The sequence below is a fragment of the Heterocephalus glaber genome, unplaced genomic scaffold (assembly GCF_053883595.1).
Source record: "Heterocephalus glaber isolate CG9 unplaced genomic scaffold, H.glaber_assembly_v1.0 deba00001781, whole genome shotgun sequence".
NCBI lineage: Eukaryota > Metazoa > Chordata > Mammalia > Rodentia > Bathyergidae > Heterocephalus > Heterocephalus glaber.
In genome coordinates, this window is record NW_028258467.1 from 4,282,701 (window position 1) to 4,300,777 (window position 18,077).

At 40.2% G+C, this 18,077-nt stretch overlaps 1 pseudogene across 1 annotated transcript; it reads left to right on the forward strand.

Annotated features, from left to right (window-relative positions):
* The first annotated feature begins 7,587 nt into the window (after window positions 1-7,587).
* Window positions 7,588-11,149, forward strand: LOC101700627 (UBX domain-containing protein 8 pseudogene; annotated as a pseudogene). The gene is made up of 2 exons (XR_015447962.1): window positions 7,588-8,285; window positions 9,293-11,149. The product of XR_015447962.1 is annotated as a UBX domain-containing protein 8 pseudogene (transcript).
* Window positions 11,150-18,077: the final 6,928 nt, after the last annotated feature.

Below are 18,077 nucleotides of genomic sequence, written 5' to 3' on the forward strand. Positions count from 1 at the left end.
ATGTTAGGAGGCAGGACAGCAGCCAATACAGCCCTGCAAATTTTCCCTGGCTTGCCAAGAAGGCAGGTGAGACCAGAAGGGTACTGCTAGGGAACAAGCCCTGGTGTCACCCCTGTTGATGCTGTTGTAGTCCACATCTGGTTTTTCCAGCAACACGAAGGCCTGGAAAATTGATATCCATGGCTGCCATCCTGATTTTTCTGAACCTGGAGCTGACTTAGCCCTTCCTCCCTGAGAACTGGGGTGCTTCTTTGTGCACCTTTTATGACTACATGTTCTAGGCACTTTCCAGGATGCTGGAGATGAAAAGGTGAGTATCTGAAGCTCACTGCCCAGGCCAGGTCCCAGAGGTGGCTCCAAAGCTGGAGAGAGGGCTCACTTCACTACTGGTTTCTGCCCTTTTTCAAACCTTGATTTTCATCCTCAACCATTTGTTTTGAAAATTTTGAACCTACAGAAAAATGGAAAGTATAGCACAATGAATACTTACATATCCTTTACTTAGATCCACCAACTGCTTGTATTTTTACAATTATTTTCTGCTTTCCCTCCAACACTTCTTTTTTTCTTAACCATCTGGTAATAAATTGAAAACATCACATATCTAAATGATCACAATACAATTATCACACTCAAGAAATATTACATTGTTACAATACAATAATTACTTCATAATCAAACTTCATCAATTGTCCCAATGATGTCTTTATACTATACAGTTTGTAGCTTTTTTTTTTTTTTACAGTTTGTAGCTTTTTATTTTTCAACCCAGGGTCTAGAGATTATGCATTGCTTTTTTATTGCCCAGTCTCTATAGTTTCCTTTTATCTACAATATTTTCACTTCTTGAAATTTTTCCTCTTTCAAGACATATAATTTTATTTTTGGTACTGGGGATCAAACTTGGAACCTTGCTCTTTCAAGGCAGGTGCCAGAACCACTGAGCTAAATCCCTGGCCCTCAAGACATATAATTTTTTTTTAATTTTATTTTTTTATTGGTACATTTTAGGCATGCAATACGTTTACATTTATCATTGGGTGCTTGTACCTGTACATGATATATCTTGGTTCTTATTTTTTTTCTCCCGATTACCTGTGCGCCCTTCACCCCCTCCACCCTTCCCTATTTACATAGATTTTGTTTCCATTTTTTTTCTTTTCTTATAATTTTTCCTTTCCCTTCTTTCCTTTCCCCTTCCCCTCCCACTACCCCTACGCCTTTGGACTTTTTCCTATTTCAAATTATCAATTATTCATTTTAATCATTTTAATCCTTATTTACACTTTCAGTTGCTCACACTAGAGAAACTATTCGGTATTTACACATGTGTGTCCTATTTATTTCACTTAAGAGTATTGCCTCAGGGCTGGAGATTTAGCTCAGTGGTTCCGGCACCTGCCGGGCAACCTCAAGGTCCCAAGTTTGATCCCTGGTACCAAAAACAAACAAACAAAAAAAGAGGATGACCTCAATCTGCATCCATTTAGCTATAAATGTCTCTAGTTTCTCGTTCTTTATGGCTGAGTAGTACTCCATTTTATTTAAAAACCCACATCTTCTTTATCCAGTTTCCAGTTGATGGGCACTTGGGCTGTTTCCAAGCTTTAGCTATTACAAACTGTGCCGCTATAAACGGGCGCACATATATCACTGTGGTATGATTCTTTTAATTCTTTGGGGAAGATCCCCAGCAGGGGAATAGCTGGGTCAAATGGGACCTCTAGTCCTAGTCCTTTGAGGTATCTCCATACTGATTTCCACAGAGGTTGCACCAGTCTGCCCTCCCACCAACAATGGAGAAGGGTTCCTTTCTCCCCACACCCCCGCCAGGATTTGTTATTGGTTGATTTCTTGATAGCAGCCATTCTTTCTGGGGTGAGGTAGAATCTCAGTGTTGTTTTCATCTGCATCTCTCAAATGACCAGTGATGTTGAACATTTTTTCATATATTCATTTGCTGGTTTTAGTTCTTTGTCTGAGAAATGTCTGTTCATTTCAGATGCCCATTTTTGAATTGGGTCTTTGAATTTGAAGGGTCTGATTTTTTTCAATTCTTTATATATTCTAGAGGGTAGTCCTTTGTCTGAGGCACAGCTGCTAAAAAATTTTTCCCACATTGTAGGTTGTCTCTTAGCTCTGTTGGTGGTTTCTCTTGCAGTGCAGAAGCTTTTTAATAAGATGAGATCCCAGTTGTTGATTCTTTATGTTAGATCCCGTGCTACTGAGGTTTTTGTTCATAAAGTCTTTTCCTATGCCAATGTCTTCAAGAGTTCTACCTAACTTATCTTCCAACAGGTTTAGTGTTTCTGACTTAATATTTAGATCTTTAATCCACTTTGATCTTAGTTTAGTGCATGGTGATAGGTAGGGGTCTAGTTTTAATCTTTGGCAGGTTGAAATCCAGTTTTTCCAACACCATTTATTGAGGGTGGTTGGCTCTTTTGTCAAAGATGAGATGACTGAGTATGTCTGAAGTTGTTTCTGCATCTTCTAATCTATTCTACTGATCCTCGGGTCTGTTTCTTTGCCAGTACCATGCTGTTTTTATCACAGTAGCTTAAGACATATAATTTTTTAAAGATTCATTCCAAGTAGACTACATCCAAGTGTACTCATGATTTCTGCAGTTTAGGGCCAGTGATTTAGCTCAGTGGGTCTGCCACCTGCCTCGCAAGCGCAAGGACCCGAATTTGATCACTGACCAAAAAAAAAAAAAAAGATTTCTGCAGTATAAAAGGACATTTTTTTCTTTGTAGTTAATAAGCGACCTGAGCATGTGACAATGTTTTCTCCTAAATCATTCTCCTCATGGATTTATTAAGTCATTGATGATTGTTTCTAAAATCAATTATTACAATAGTTATTATAAAACAGTGATATTTCTATCACTTAGCATTATTTGCATATCTTGGTTTAAACTTCCTGTACTCCTGAAATTTTTGTCTAAAAGATATTTTGTGCATAACACAATTAACTTTTCAACAGCACTTACCCTGCACCAGGCACTACTTGTTCTATAAACATTATCTCTTTAAAATCTCTGGGGCTGCACTGCAAGGCTGGATTTATTATCTCTATGGACAGCCAGGAATCAGTGACTTCATGACTTGCCCAGAATGAGGATACAAACTCACTCTAGTAAACCACCTCACAGCATTGTTTCCTTGCAGGATTATAATTTGTTATTTTACCCTTCATCACTGATCATGGATGTCATTTTTTTAACTGATGTCTGAGGCTCAGAATGGGCTACTCCCACAGGCCAGCTACAAAATTGTGATGCCTGTCTGGTGTATGAACACCTCTGGGATGACTAGCTTTGATGGGATGACAAGGCTTTGATGAGTTCTGGTTCACAGAATTTAACTTATTGCCAGATTGGTCCATGTACTTCATATTTCACAGAGTATTTGGTGCTTTGGGTTTGTTTTTTTATTTGATATATGCAGTTCATTAGATCTAATGAGAAGATGACCCCCATTTTCCCTAAGAAATGGTGAAGCCAAATACATAATTATGGTGTTGATGGTAGATGTGTGAAATTCTCAGGTTAGGCTACAGGTTGTTGACTAGGGTCTTGCTGTGTCCAGTTCCTGTATCAGACTTTGAAAGGCTCCCACTGCCTTCCAAAGAAAAATGGTGAGGTAATAAAGTAACAGGCAGGCTCCCATGGATTCCTGAGGACCCTTGACCCTATCCTGTCTGGTCAGGAAACTCCTCTGAGCATCTATGACAGAATAGGGGCAGGGAACGGGGCTTTCCAGTCTAAAGCAGGATATTTCACAATTGCAGTGACATCTTTTGCAACAGGGGCAATTCTGAGGCAGTGTTTTGATGCTTCTGGGGCCTTTCTAGGTAAAGGGAGGCCCACTAAACTTTTGTTTCTTGAAGTTCTGGTGATTTTTTTAAATGATGAAATGTGAAAATGGGATCATAGCCCTTGTGATATATTTTAAATGTTTGATTTATTATAATGAGAGGGGAGTAGTAATGAGCTCTTCTTTCTTATTCCTCTCCCACCAGATGTGTAATCTTATTTGGGTTCAACATGATAAAATTAAATCCAGTTCAGTTGCTACAAAGGATACACCCTCTGCTCCTACTCCCAAGTATATTCTCAGGTGCCCTGATCTCTACTCCATGTCTGGTTACCAGGAGTTACCCTTTCTATGAGATCCATTTTAACATCATTATGGGATTTTTTTCCCCAGTACTGGGGATCAAGCCCAGAGCTTTGTACATGGTAGGCAAGTGTTCTACATCCCCTACCCCATTTGGAGACTTTTACAAAGATTATTAGTTTTATAATAATAAAAATGATAGTTTGAAAAAAGCCATTTATAATTAGTTTAGTCTCTAAGGGAATATCTGTCTTGTCCCCCAAAACATAATAAAAGTTTATGATATTTAAATATATGTGTCATTGAGAGAATGAAAAAAATAATGGGAAGGGGCCGGGGATTTAGCTCAGTGGTGCTGCTGCCTGCCTTGCAAAATGCAAGGTCCTGAGCTCGATTCCCTGTACCAAAAAAAAAAAAAAAAAGAAGAAGAATGGGAAAGTTGTTGATCTAGAACTGAGAATAGTGAGTCTCTGTGAGCCAAACTCCCCCTTGCACAGTTCCTAAGATATTTAGATGGAAGAGCAAAGTCTGAGACTGTTAGAGGCTAACCACTCAAGTTTGAGGTGAATTCCCAAGCAATGAATAGATTAGAGTTACTTAGAGTTACTCAAAAGCCTTCTCCATGGCGAGCAAGCTGGTAAGAAATGCCTGGTGATCTTTCACAGTTTATCTGCCTGCTGGCTCCTAACTCTGAACACCAGTCCTCACTTCAGTGTCATGTTTTGCACAGTACTTGATAAAAAATTTAGAACCTAAGAGAATAATTATTTTCTTTTTAACTTTTTTACTTCAGTTCTAGAAATCTAACCCCAGGCCTTGTGCGTGCTAGGCAAGCACTGTATTACTCAGCTTTATCCCTAGTGTAGTGATTCTTTTTTAAACGCCAGAGTCTAAATGTCCATGTCAAAAGGGCCTTATCAAAAGACAAAACATACTCTGATACACCCAAACAGCTGAATCAAAATGGACAAAACAAAATGGAAGCCTTAAAATGCACAGGCTGAACAATTGACCTAAGCAAAGTCTTAGACTCAGTAGGGCTTACAGGCTATTATTTGTAGCTGAAGCCTGAGAGACAGGCTGTCAAAACAGAGCTACAACTCATACTTATAGTGCCTGTGATGTATTATATTGTAGGCCTTCCATTTTGCACATATGTCCCCCCCACACACTGCTACTATGTAGCAAACCCAGGGTGTCGGCATGGACCTACAGCAGCATTTTTTTTTCTTTTTGAATATTTTATTCAGGGTCTCACTAAATTGTTAAACTGCCCAGGCTGGGATTGAACTTGTGATCCTCTTGCCTCTACCTCCCAGAATGCAGGGATTATACGCATGCACCATTATTATGACTTGTATTTAGATATCTGCCCAAAGCTTCCTGTGCTCATAGGTGGGGCTTTTTGGAGGTGGCTAGATCTAGGGGGTATAAATATGGATTAAGGGTGTATGATAACTAAGTTAGTCCACTGATTGGTTTAGCATAGTTCTGAGTATAGATAATGGAAAGGCCCCCCTGGGTGTGGGAGGAACCAACCAATGAGCTTGTAGCCTGAATGGAATAAAAGGAAAAGGAATGCTTCCTGCCTCCTGCCTGCCCTGCCATGGACAGTTTCTCCTCTGCTATGCCCCTCTGCCATGCTGCCCTGCCTTGAAGCCAGCTGACTGTGGATTGAAACCTTTACAAATTGTAAGTGAAAATAAACCTTTCCTCTTTTCTCTTTGTCCCAGCAATGAGAAAGTAGCTAAGACAGCCACCATGGTTGCTTGCTTGCTTTCTCTCTTTTTTTTTACTAGATGAGGAAACCTTGGCTTGGAGGTAGGGTGACCTACACATTTGTCTGGGACCAAGATGCAACTTGCAGGGAAATTAGTGCTAGAAATCTGTTATTCTGAGAATTCCTTCAGTCCTGGGAAAACTGGAATAGTTGGCCACTTTCTTAAGGGTGTTAATTGACATGCTGAAAACAAACATAGCTGGGAAGGAGTAGCTCAGAGCCACTAATTTAATTCATACTTATTGAGAATCTCCCATGTACCAGACGTCCTTCTTCCTACTGTGGCTACAAAAGTGAATAAAATAAAGCTCCTTCACAGTGCAGTCTTATGGGGAAGTGTGGACCATAATAAACAAACAGATACATTATGTATTATGAGTTATGAGGAAGTTGACAAACCCACAGCAGAATAAGGAGGTTAGTGAGTGCAGGGAACTAGTATTTTAAATAGGGTAGTTGAAGAAGGCCGTGTGCTTCAACAGAGACCTAACGAAGTGAAAATAGTGAGGCACAAATTCATTTTGGAAATGAGCAAGCTTCAGCTGCTTCTAGAATTTGTGTAAGAGTCCTAGAGGAACTGCATGCTTAGTGATTGAGAAAGAATAATGCTTGAAGAGGGAGGTGGATTAAGTGGGGCTTCCACTTCACAATAAGGATTTGGCTCTTCCTCAAAAATGAGGGGTCACTGGAGAGTTTGAACAAACAAATGACATAGTTCTGCCTAATACTTTAAAAGAAAAACTAACTTTTGAAGGAAGAAGAGACAGCGGAGGAGAAAAGGTGGAATAAAGAGACAAAAAAACAATGTACTGCTAGAACAAGGGCAGTAGGGCCTTGAACCTGCACAGAGGCATCAAATTCTGAGTAATCCCAAAGGCAGAGCCAACAGGACCATGGATAGATCAGATGATGGGGATGGAAGTGGGGTGTAAAGAAGCATCAAGACACCACTGCTTTGGGCCAGATTCTACGAAGGGCCATTTATGCTACCTTAAGGACTGGGTGTTGAATCCTGTAGGCAACAAAACACTTTTGTAGGACCTAATTCTCAACTTTATGCAATCTTCCCTCCTAATCCACCTCAGATCAATGAGCTGTGCTGCTCAGGCTCCTTCCTGTTAAGAATCATTAGTAACTGTGATTCCAGTTAGCAAAGTTCTGGAACAAAATACAACCTTCTGAGCAGTATGGAAATGGAGGGACAGGAAGCCAGCTTTCCAAAGTAGGGTGCAGACACCAAGGTGGAATTGGCTCTGAGAGGCTGCACAATGGGCCTCTCAGTAGGTTCCCACACTGCCCACTGGTTAGAGCTGATTTGCAATACGGCAGTGTTAAGGAGCTTTGTAAATTATAAAGTGCTATACACATGTGCTATACCCATTATTCTGATTGTTAAATCTAGGTGGAAAGTGGGTATTCATTTTACCTTGAACTATATTTACAGTTTTTACAAGTGAAAAAAAAAATGCAGAGACCCAACTACCAGCCAGGTTTGGGGCATACAGTCCCTCACAGCTTAAGGGTTTACAAGCCAGTGGAAGCACAGCCATAAGAAAACCCAGTTGCTGGGTGGGGGATTTAGCTCAATGGTTCTGCTGCCTACCTCACAAGTGCAAGGTCCTGAGTTCAATCCCCAGTACAAAAAAAAAAAGAAAAAGAAAAAAGAAAAGAAAACCCAGTTTCTCTATTCCAGGAAGGCACTGCTCCCTTTGAGATTCCCTTTACTTAATCTTGTCCCCAAAGGTGCTCCTCCCTGCCTGGTGCTTCATTGACCACTAAAATGAATCACTCTGTTTTGAAAGTGATTATGTAGAGGTCTGGAAGCTGCATGAAGTGGTAGGAAATGCGAGACGCAGACTTAGGAGCTGTGTGACGTGGGCAAGGTACCCGATTCTTCTCAGGTCTGAGTTTCTGTCTGGGAAATTCAGAGAAAATAAGCAGAAGTGCCTGACCCGCAGAGAGTGACTTCCAGCTTCCACCTCCCGAGTTTGGAAGCCTGGCTCCGCGCCAGGCACAGGGTCGTTGGCGAGGTCCTCGCAGCGCCCCCTCCTGATCCCAGCCACGCGATTTTCGCTCCCGCGCCCCCTTGACAGGTCTCAAGCTCCCCAGCACCCCAGGGGAAGCGGCCACAGGACTAGGGAAGTGTCTGCCAATGGCTGGAGACGCAGTGGAGAGCCGGGGCAGACTAGAAGCGACCTGTGTCCGATCCGCACCCAGATGCCACCAGAGGAGGGGAAGCCGGAGTAATTTCTGTGGGGAGGCACTAAGAGGACAGCGGGGTCACCCTGCCATCGCCGCACGTGAGCGAGAGACTCCGAACCACATCTTTCAGAAGGCCTCCGGACAAGGAGGGCACGCTGAGACAGACGATAGGAAAGCAGGTGAGCGGGCTCAATAAGGCCAAGTCTCCTGGCAGGCGCTGGGCTACGTTCTGACTGACAGCACCAGTACTTATACAGTATATAGCTGCTCTTGCAGAACAGCTTTGAGCCTGGGATATGAAACCGGTGACTGGGTTGTAGGCTGGTATTCCGGCTCGCCGGAAGTGGAGTCAGTGCAGCCAAATTAGCCTCCTTTACTCATGTTTACTGCACCAAGCTGTAAACCAACATACCCCACTTAATGTGCCAAGTGTGAGGGGGGGACACACCAGGCAAGATCCTGGCCCCACGGCATTGATCTCTTGGAGAAAGGAGGATAAACCATAAACAGGCAAATAGCAATTTCTACTTATTATAAAAAGCTGGGAAAAATTGACCAGCAAACTGAACAACAGCACTGCTATTATCTAATAGAATGGGCAGAAACTGAGACAAGAACAGTTTCCCAAATTCCACCCCTTGGAACTTTAGAGTACAGACTCAAGATTTTGTTTTGTGATTCCTTTTGAAAAATTCAATGTAATGCTTTGAACTATAGAGATAATGTTTTTTCTCAGAAGAGTTCATGTACAGTTGCAATTTCTTATATTATTTGGGAGGATTTGTGGACTTCCTGGCGGTTTCTCATAGAGATCTCTGGGAATAAACACCTCCCATGCCAAAACAAACACGGCTTTTTAATTGCTTTATATATTGGATCTTCAAGAAAGGGGATGTAAAAAGAATGTGTTATGTACATGTACTAACTCCTCACAATGAGTACTGCAAACACGTACTAATAAAAACGAAAGTTTAAAAGAACCCAGTAAGTCCACCCTCCCTCGAAGGCCTGACCAGAAAGGGCGGGCTCCGTGTCCGGACCCCGCGCTTCCACCTCCATGGCATTTCGTTTGATCATTGGCATCTGCTTGCTCTCTGCTTTCCCCCTCCTGTGTCTGCGTGGGATCCCAGAGATAGAAGATGATCATGCTTATTTTTTTATTTTTTTGGTACCGGGGATCTAAAAGAAGATGATGATGATGAAGAACAAGAGGAGGAGGAGGAGGACGAGGAGGAAGGAAGGAAGGAAGGAAGGAAGGAAGGAAGGAAGGAAGGAAGGAAGGAAGGAAAGGAAGAGGAGGAGGAGGAGCAGAAAAAAATTTAGGAGAAAAAAAAAAAACACAAACCAAGAAGCACGGAGTGAAAAGGCCAGTAGATAAACAGAACATTTTAAAACCTTGCCAGGAAATGAAGTTGAAAAACTGGAAGAGCACTTTTGTCAAATGACGGGTGAAACCTGGAAGTTAACCAGTGGTCACAAACTTGAGGGTGATGAAGATTTGGTGCTTGAAAATGTGGGCCAGACATCTTTTGAAACGTCAAACACAGAAGCCGCTAAGAGATGAAATTTGCCTAATCCTTTAACCAAAGTTCTGCCACCTGCTGACCAGCCATACTTACCTGAAGAACCTTCTGAAACAGCTAAAGTAGTTACTGTTGCTCTGCGATGTCCAAATGGGAGAATCCTGCGGAGGTTTTTTTAAGTCTTGCACTTCACAGGTTTTATTTGCCTGGATGATAAAAATCGGGTACCACACATCCCTATACAGCCTTTTCACTTCCTTTCCCAGAAGACTTCTGAAAGTAGAGGGAGGCTGGCCACTGGCTGACATAGGAATAACTATGGATTATCTGCTCATGGTGGAAGAGAAAGAACAGAGCAACTAGTAAAGAAATAAGAATTACCTGCTCTACATTAAATCAGTTTACTGTGACCTAATAGTTCAGTAACAGATTCATGTTAAAATCATGCTGTACCTTGACTGCACTTAAGACAGTAAACATTTTAAATTGATACACATAGGAATATATTGATGTAAAGGATTGAAAAGGATTCATTTCTGCATTTAAGTTTTGGGCTGTGCCATCTTATAATGTACCAAATAAGAATGGGGTAACAATTATTTGCAAATATTTTCTCCCTCTCTGTGGCTTATCCTTTCTTTTTCTCTTTCTTTCTTTCCTTCCTTCCTCCCCGCCCCCCTTCTTTCTTTCTTTTTTTTGTACCAAGGATCAAACTTGGGACCTTGCTAGGCAGAGAATGGAGTAACAATGTACACAAGAAGGCACTAAATTTATACTTCTTAACTCCCATCATTTCTCACTATGTTAAAAACATTTTGCCTTCTGCCTCTTTAATCCTTAACCACATAGTGACTATTTTACAGTTCATTCAGACCTTTCAAAATCATGTAAGTAGGAGTCTTTATTCTACAGTATTTAAGTTCAAAAACTTAAGTTCTTTAAGGCTTTACTGTTCTTTTGAAAAGTATGTATTATTGTTTACTTGACTGATGTCTGCAATGTGTATAGTTTTACCTTGTATTAATTGCAACATTTACAAAGTTCCAGGTGGAAAACTATGAAAGCTTTAAAACATTGGTGAATTTAAAAAAGAATAAACCATTTTAAAGAAGCTTCCTTTGATCCAAATTTATGGTAGCGCGTAAAAAAGTTTAGAACACTTAACTAGATAATCTTTTTCTAATTCCAACATTTCTGTTTAAATCTTACTAGGAAGAAAAGGGGCAAAGGGGAAGAGGAATAGGGAGGGGTAGGGGAAAGGAAAGAAGGGAATAGAATATGAGAAAATGAAAAATGGAAACAAAGTCTTTGTAAATAGGGATGGATGGAGGGGTTGAAGGGAGGGCAGGGAAAGGGGGAAAAATAACCAAGAGAGATAATGTAAAGGTGCAAATTTCCAATGATGAATGTCATTATATTGTATACCTAAAATGTACCAATAAAATAAAATTAAAAAAAATAAATCCCACCTATCAAGACTGCTTTTTTAGGCTGTGTGATGGCACATGCCAGTAATTCCATCATTCTGGGAGGCTTAGGCAGGAGAGAATCAACAGTTTGAGCTCAGCCTGAGCAAGTTAGTGAAACTCTGTTTCAAAATTAAAAATACAAAAACAGAGCTGGAAATGTAGCTCAGTGTGTGAAGGGCCTGGGTTCAATCTTTCTCCAGGCAGCCAGCTAGACTATATTAACCTGCTTAGTAATGTGAGGGGCACTTTCTTTTCTTTTTTTTTTTTTTTTTCAATAAACATGTAGATTTATTTTAAATCAGTTTGGTACATGATACAGATCGGTTTTGAAGTTTTTAACAAACTGAAATAGAAACTTCTAAATACAGCAGTATCTGCCTGTGCATAAAGAATCTGTAAGGTAAAATAAGGTATCTGACAGAACTACATCAGCATGAACAAATCAGATGAAAAATCTGAAAAGGTTTCTAATATACCTTCTGGATTAAAACTCAAAAATTATTAATGGCTCAAGATACATTGCTAAAAGGAAGAGACAAAAAGAAAAGCGGCTGTGAATTCTGTTGCAAGAGCTCATTAGACTTGCAAAATCTAACTTCATATGGTTTTGTTGTTAGAGAAGTGCTCAAAATTACAGAAGCTTCCATTTATTTCCATAAAATTTCCTACATGTGTTGACATTAATGTGTGGCAACCAATTCCTATCCAGGTAAGTGACAATTATACCATTGCAGCTCATTTTTGCCACCTTGAGAGGATGGAAATTCTGTGTATTTTCAAATGAATCTTACAGCACAAGGGGCACTTTCTTGTCTTCCTCATCCTTTTGGAATATTTCCCTGCCTGCCAAATAGTTACATGTGTGAGCTATTTAAATCATCAGGAGACTGTCTGATTAAGTTTTATTGACTCCATTTCCTTGGAGTACACTGCATCCATTGAAAACAGTGGTGGATCGCTTCTCGGCCTTTTGGCTAAGGTCAAGTGTGAAAACAGTGGTGGATTTGAGCACTATGTGCAGATGGCATTTATATTGCAATTATTATATATAAATGAAAAGAGCATATTTATGGCAATGTGAACAGTATGATTCCTTGTTTGTAAATAACAGGGTAAATATAAAAATTAAATATCTGAAGAGAAATGCAAGAAATAACATGGCTGTCTCTAGTACAATTGGGATGGAGATTAATTTTTCCACTCTTAGGTCTTCTACACATTGTATTTCAGTGAGCACTTAAGTTTTGACACATGAAACATAGTCTATAAATATATTCTCATCCTAAAATAAGACAAAACAGAAAAAATGTCAAGCTGTTAGAGAAATTTCATATTTTGTTCCATTGTTTTTATTACAAAAAAATTAAAAAACTCATTAAGTGAGATATTGTTTCCTTGGGGTCCAGAGGCTTAGGAAAGTGATTCTTGAAAGCAGGCTGTGTCCATAGCAAGTTAGTGGATTGAATTTAAATTCACAAGTCATATAAGGAACTTTGAGCCAATACTGAAGGAAATGTATCCTGGACCTAACTCCAACACAAGTGCACACATACACCGCAGGAATCAAATTTGTGTAGACACAGCCTCTTCTTTAACTAGTACATAAAGTCTCATGCCTGGATTCCTCTGAAGCTGTAGAGCAGAAGCTAAAAATTTTAAAATGTGATTGAGATAAACTGAAATGACTGAGAGCCTGATTACACAGAACAGTTTTGGTGGTTTGGACAAATACCTTCACCCTCAGGGCAGCACTGAGCCAAACTTGGGTGACATTTCTCCTGCTGCACTGCAGAAAGTGTCTTCACACATAGTGTCCAAGGGCTGCTGCTGGGAAAATAGTGGACATCCCACCACCACCCCAAGGGCAATCCTCCATAGAAACCTGTAGCTGGAAATAATTCCTAAAGCTGTTGGAAATGATTAAGTGAGTATGATTGAGTCAAAAATAATATTTGAGATCAAAGACTATAGAAAACATTTCTAAGGCTAATTAGGGGAGGGGACAGTGTCAAAATACCAGTAATTATAACTTTGGAACTGCAATGGATAACATGAGGAGGGAGGTGCTGGGGATCAAACCCAAGGGTATTCTATTGCTGAACATCCTACCCCTTTAAATTTTTTTTTTTTTAAACAGGATCTTGCTGTTGTCCTAGAAGAGTTTTAAAAGTTTGTTTTGTTTTGATGAGACAGTCTTGTTGTCTAGGCTGGCCTTAAACTGCTGAGCTAAAGTGATCCTCCGGGGCTGGGGATTTAGTTCAGTGGTTCCAGCGCCTGCCTTGGAAGTGCAAGGTCCCAAGTTTGATCCCCCGTACCAAAAAAAATAAAGTGATCCTCCTGCCTCAGCTGCTATGATTACAGGCATGCACCACCACACGACTTGGAAGACACTTTGGCTTGAAGCAGACATGTATTGAGCACTTTAACTGTGCTAGACAGCATGTGAGTATCCTACATGTCTTTGTAGCATGGGCAATGCTATCAGACTACTTGGGTGAGTTCTATGGTTTAGATCTGGAAGGCCCATTTGTTAAAGGTTTGCTCCCTTAAAGGTGGTAGAGCCATAAGAGGTGGGGCCTAGTGAGATCTTCAGATCAATAGGAGTGTGTCCTTGAAGGGGACAGCAGGACTCCAGGCCCCTCCACTTCCTCTTTTGTTTCCCAGCAAATAGATAAATGGTTTTGCTCTGCCAGTGTTCCCCACAGTGATGTGCTTGTCTTGCTGCACACTCAAAAATAATGGGGCCAATCAATCATGACCTTCTGAAACCATGAATAAACCTTCTCTCTTTCTAAGTTGATTATCTCAAGGGTTTTTATTACAGTAATAGAAAGTTGACTAACACTATTGGAATAGTACCCTGAAGTTATCCAGTTGCCTAACACGGGCCAAATGAAAAAAAGTTAACAAGAAGAAAAACCCACCGAAGCTGAATACAATTTAACAATGATGCTTCCAAAGATATGTAAATACCTGAGAGGTCCAAGACTATTCTAGAGTCCTTGTTTCTTAAGGCTTTCAGGTACCTAACAAGTTTTATTGAATATGTCTACAAGAAAACTCAAATATTCAAAACATAAACATAAAAAATTTTATGTTCTAATGAATGTAAAAAAAATTAGGAGGGAAATTTTCTTGAACAGCTAGACCAGTTGAACAAGTCTCTAACAAACATGACTTTCCAGACTTACTGAAGTGTTTATGTTTTATTAATAGGGTCAGTGGGGGCCAAGGAGAAAATAAAACCTGCAATGTAAATTATCATGAAATCAATTGTGAAGAGAATATTTCCTAGAAATTTATGGGATGTAACTAATGCTACAGAGTAAAATTCATAGCTTTAATGGTTTTTAACATTAAACAACAAAGAATAAAAATAAAATATGCTGGTATTTTTTTAAAAGTTTATTTATGTTTAGAGTCTACATGTAATCATATTTCATTTAGTCTTTTTAGTACTTAGAGGTTGTAATGATTTTTGTCCTTATCTTTTAAAAATACTCATAACTAGACATATCCATATAATGTTCTATATGTTCCTGGTTTCCAAGAACTACTCAACATAGTTCTTGATTTAATTTTTACAAATATTAATATTTAGTATACACAGGATATTTAAGAATGAGGGGTTTTTTTGTTTTGTTTTTTGTTTTTTTGAGGGGGGTTGGTACCAGGGATTGAACTCGGGGCCTTGGGCTTGTGAGGCAGGCAGTGGAACCATCTGGCGGAGGATGAACAGTTCTGAGCTGGAACTCTGTCCTTTGTTATTTTCAGATATGAGATTCCCAAATTAAAATTGGTATCTGAGGGTTGGGTATTTAGCTCAGTGGTGCTGCCACCTGCCTCACAACTGCAGGGTCCTGAGTTCAATCCCCAGTATCAGAAAAAAAAAAATTGGTATCTGAAATAAAGTTGGTTGAATAGCAGCAAAAACAGTCTATATGTTTGTTTAGCTGAAGTGTAGAAGTGAGTTATTTTCATATTAACCAACACTATGTAACTGATTCCAGCAATACAAAGACTAGTATACTGGGGCTGGGAATTTAGCTCAAGGGTTCCGCCACCTGCCTTGTAAGCGCAAGGTCCCCCAAGTTCAATCCCTGGTACCCCCCCCCAAAAGACTAGTATGCTGTTGGGAGCAATTCTACATGATTTTTGGGAAAAATCATTTCATAATTAAATCATGATTAGGGCCTAGTTTTCCTGTCTACAGGCCAGCTACAGCATATTGAGACATAACTCCATTTTCACCTCCGGTCACAGCTAAGACCTCAATGATCCCTTGATGTGATGCTCCAGGGCAGGGCCACACCAGCTAGAGATGTCCTGGGAGGAACCAAATCTTCAACTGCATAGTTTCCCATTGTTCTAGGATCAACGCAGCACCCTCTGAGTCATTTGCTACTTTTGTTTCTGCTGATGTTCTGAATAAAGGTGTGGTAAACTCCAGGTCTGGGGTCTTTGCCCCCCAGAGCAGCATAGATCAGGCCCAAAGCTCAGCTTCTTCTCTAAGTCTCATTTTCTGTCTATGTATTAATTCGCCTTGTGCTATCATGTCTCGAAGGACACTAGGACTTACTGCAGAGGTTATAACGTCCTCTTTCCCTGTTCCCTACAGTATGCTAGTTTCCTCCAGTTAGTTCTCCTGCTGTGACCATTACTTCCTTCCAAGTACCAGTTGGCAGCCTCTTTCCAAGCCCCTTCCTCTCATTCCTTGTGTCTGACAAAGTTTACTGGTCTGCCATAAAAGATTGGTTGGTAAACTGGGATTTAAGATACAAACAGAGGAAAACGTTTCTAACATTATCAAACAATATTAGCAAAATGGTTTGGTTAATGTTGACCCAAATGAAAATTTAAATTTCAGAACATTTTACCAAAATGCAAGAAGTGGAGCAGAATGCCTTATTTTATATATTTTCGTGGGAAAGAAGCAATATAGTTTAGATTAATAACAATAAAGTGCATTTCAAATTAATGCCATTTAAATTCACTATTTTCATATGATTAGATTTCAAGAGTGGGATTACAGAATGGTGTGGTATAGGTAAAAAACCGTAAGTCATAGATCAAAGGAAAACTGTAGTCAAGTGAAAGTGTGAAGAAACCAAAACCAGTGAGAGTGGCTAGTAGCAAAGACTTAGAGTGACAAAAAGCCTGGATGGGGTGGGGGTCCTGAGAAAAATTAGCATTTCAGAATGTGCCTACCCTACAGAACAGACTGGAAAGTTGTTGTCTGTTCTTGGTGTTGCGGATTGAACTCAGGGCCTTGCACATGTTAAGCATATTCTCTGCCACTGAGCTGGCCCCCAGTACCCTCCAAACTTAATTTTTTGAGGTGGGGTGTTGCCAATATTGTCCAGGCTGGATTTGGACTCCAGGGCTCAACTGATCTTTCTACCTCAGGCTCCTGAGTTAGGTGGGACTACAGGTGCATGCCACCACTCTGAGTGACTTGAAAGTATCAATACTGTAAATTTCATCAAATGTCATTTTGAAAACCAGGCACAAAAACCTGCTCCCTTGATGCCAAGGAATCTATAAGACCTAGGTAAAGACTGAAACCAGCCCTAGAATCAAGTATCCCTGCGACCTAAAACCAGGAGTAGTAGAGGTTCATTATATGACATTCAAATATTTTTCTTTGTAACTGTCAAAAACCCCCCCACACACCTACAGATAAATACAAAAAAATATAAGAATGTAGTATCTGGGGCCGGGGATTTAGCTCAGTGGTTTCACCACCTGCTGTGCAAGCGCAAAGCCCTGAGTTCGATCCCCAGTACCAAAAAAAAAAAGAAGGTAATATCTTTCATGATTTCTAGAGGGCATACTTATTTCCCTTGAATTGCTTTTTACCAAAGCCCTAAAGAAGCAGTTCTTAATCTTTTGATGGTTTTGGGAACTTTATCATAGCTATGGACCAATTTTCTAGAAAACACAAGTCCACATGCTATTTTACATACAATGTCAAAATATTTTAAAAATCACCTAATCCACCCATGGACCATCTAAACGTGCCACTTACATGGTAGACACTTTGTACACCTAACAACTCTTAGTGCCTAATAGCTCCCATCTCAGAAAGTTCTATTGGACAGTACTACTCTTGAATTTTATTGATCTCAGGTTAAAAAACCTCCCAAGTGAACCCTGATAAGATAAAACTGCTGGCCTATAATCCTATTCCCAAATTCCAGTTATTCTTCCTTCTGCATATAGATAGGATACAAAGAAATGGAATATTTTCTGTAATTTTAAATAACCTGGTGTGATAGTTAACTGATTGTCAACTTAAGTAAGAAACACCCAACTAAATTGGATCAGCATAGTTCTGAGTGTGTCTGAAGGGATTTGGGAAAGATAGAAGACCCACCCTGGGTGCAAGTGGCACCAACCAATAGGGTCGTCACCTGAATGGAATAAAAGGGAAATGAAGAAGGAAGGCTTGCTTCTGTTTCTTCAGAAGAGCTCCAGTCTTCACCTTCACCTTGGACGCTGTCTCCTGGCTTCCAGCACAAATACTTCAGCCTTCCATCGCAGACCCTCTGGCCTCCTGATACAGATTTGCATGGGACACTATAGTGAGGTCCAGGACTTTGACTGGATCCTTTGGATCTCTAGTCCACAGACAGCCCTTTTGAACTCTTCCACACCTGACACTTTGGGCAGCCATTGTAGGCCAATCTTGTAAATTCTTTTTTTCTTTTTCTTTTTTTTTGGTACCAGGGATTGAACTCAGGTCCTTGCGCTTGCACAGCAGGAGGCAAAACCACTGAACTAAATCCCTGGCCCTTGTAAATTCTTGTATATTTGTATATCTAGCATTAAACCTGTTTCTCTAGGAAGCATTGACTGATATACCTGGAAAGTTCATTCACCTGTAAGTATCTGTGAATACCCTAAAATCAAAAGGACCTTAGATAACAAATGATTAATACCTCATTCTTCCCATCTCAAGGTATGTGTATTTCTCAAA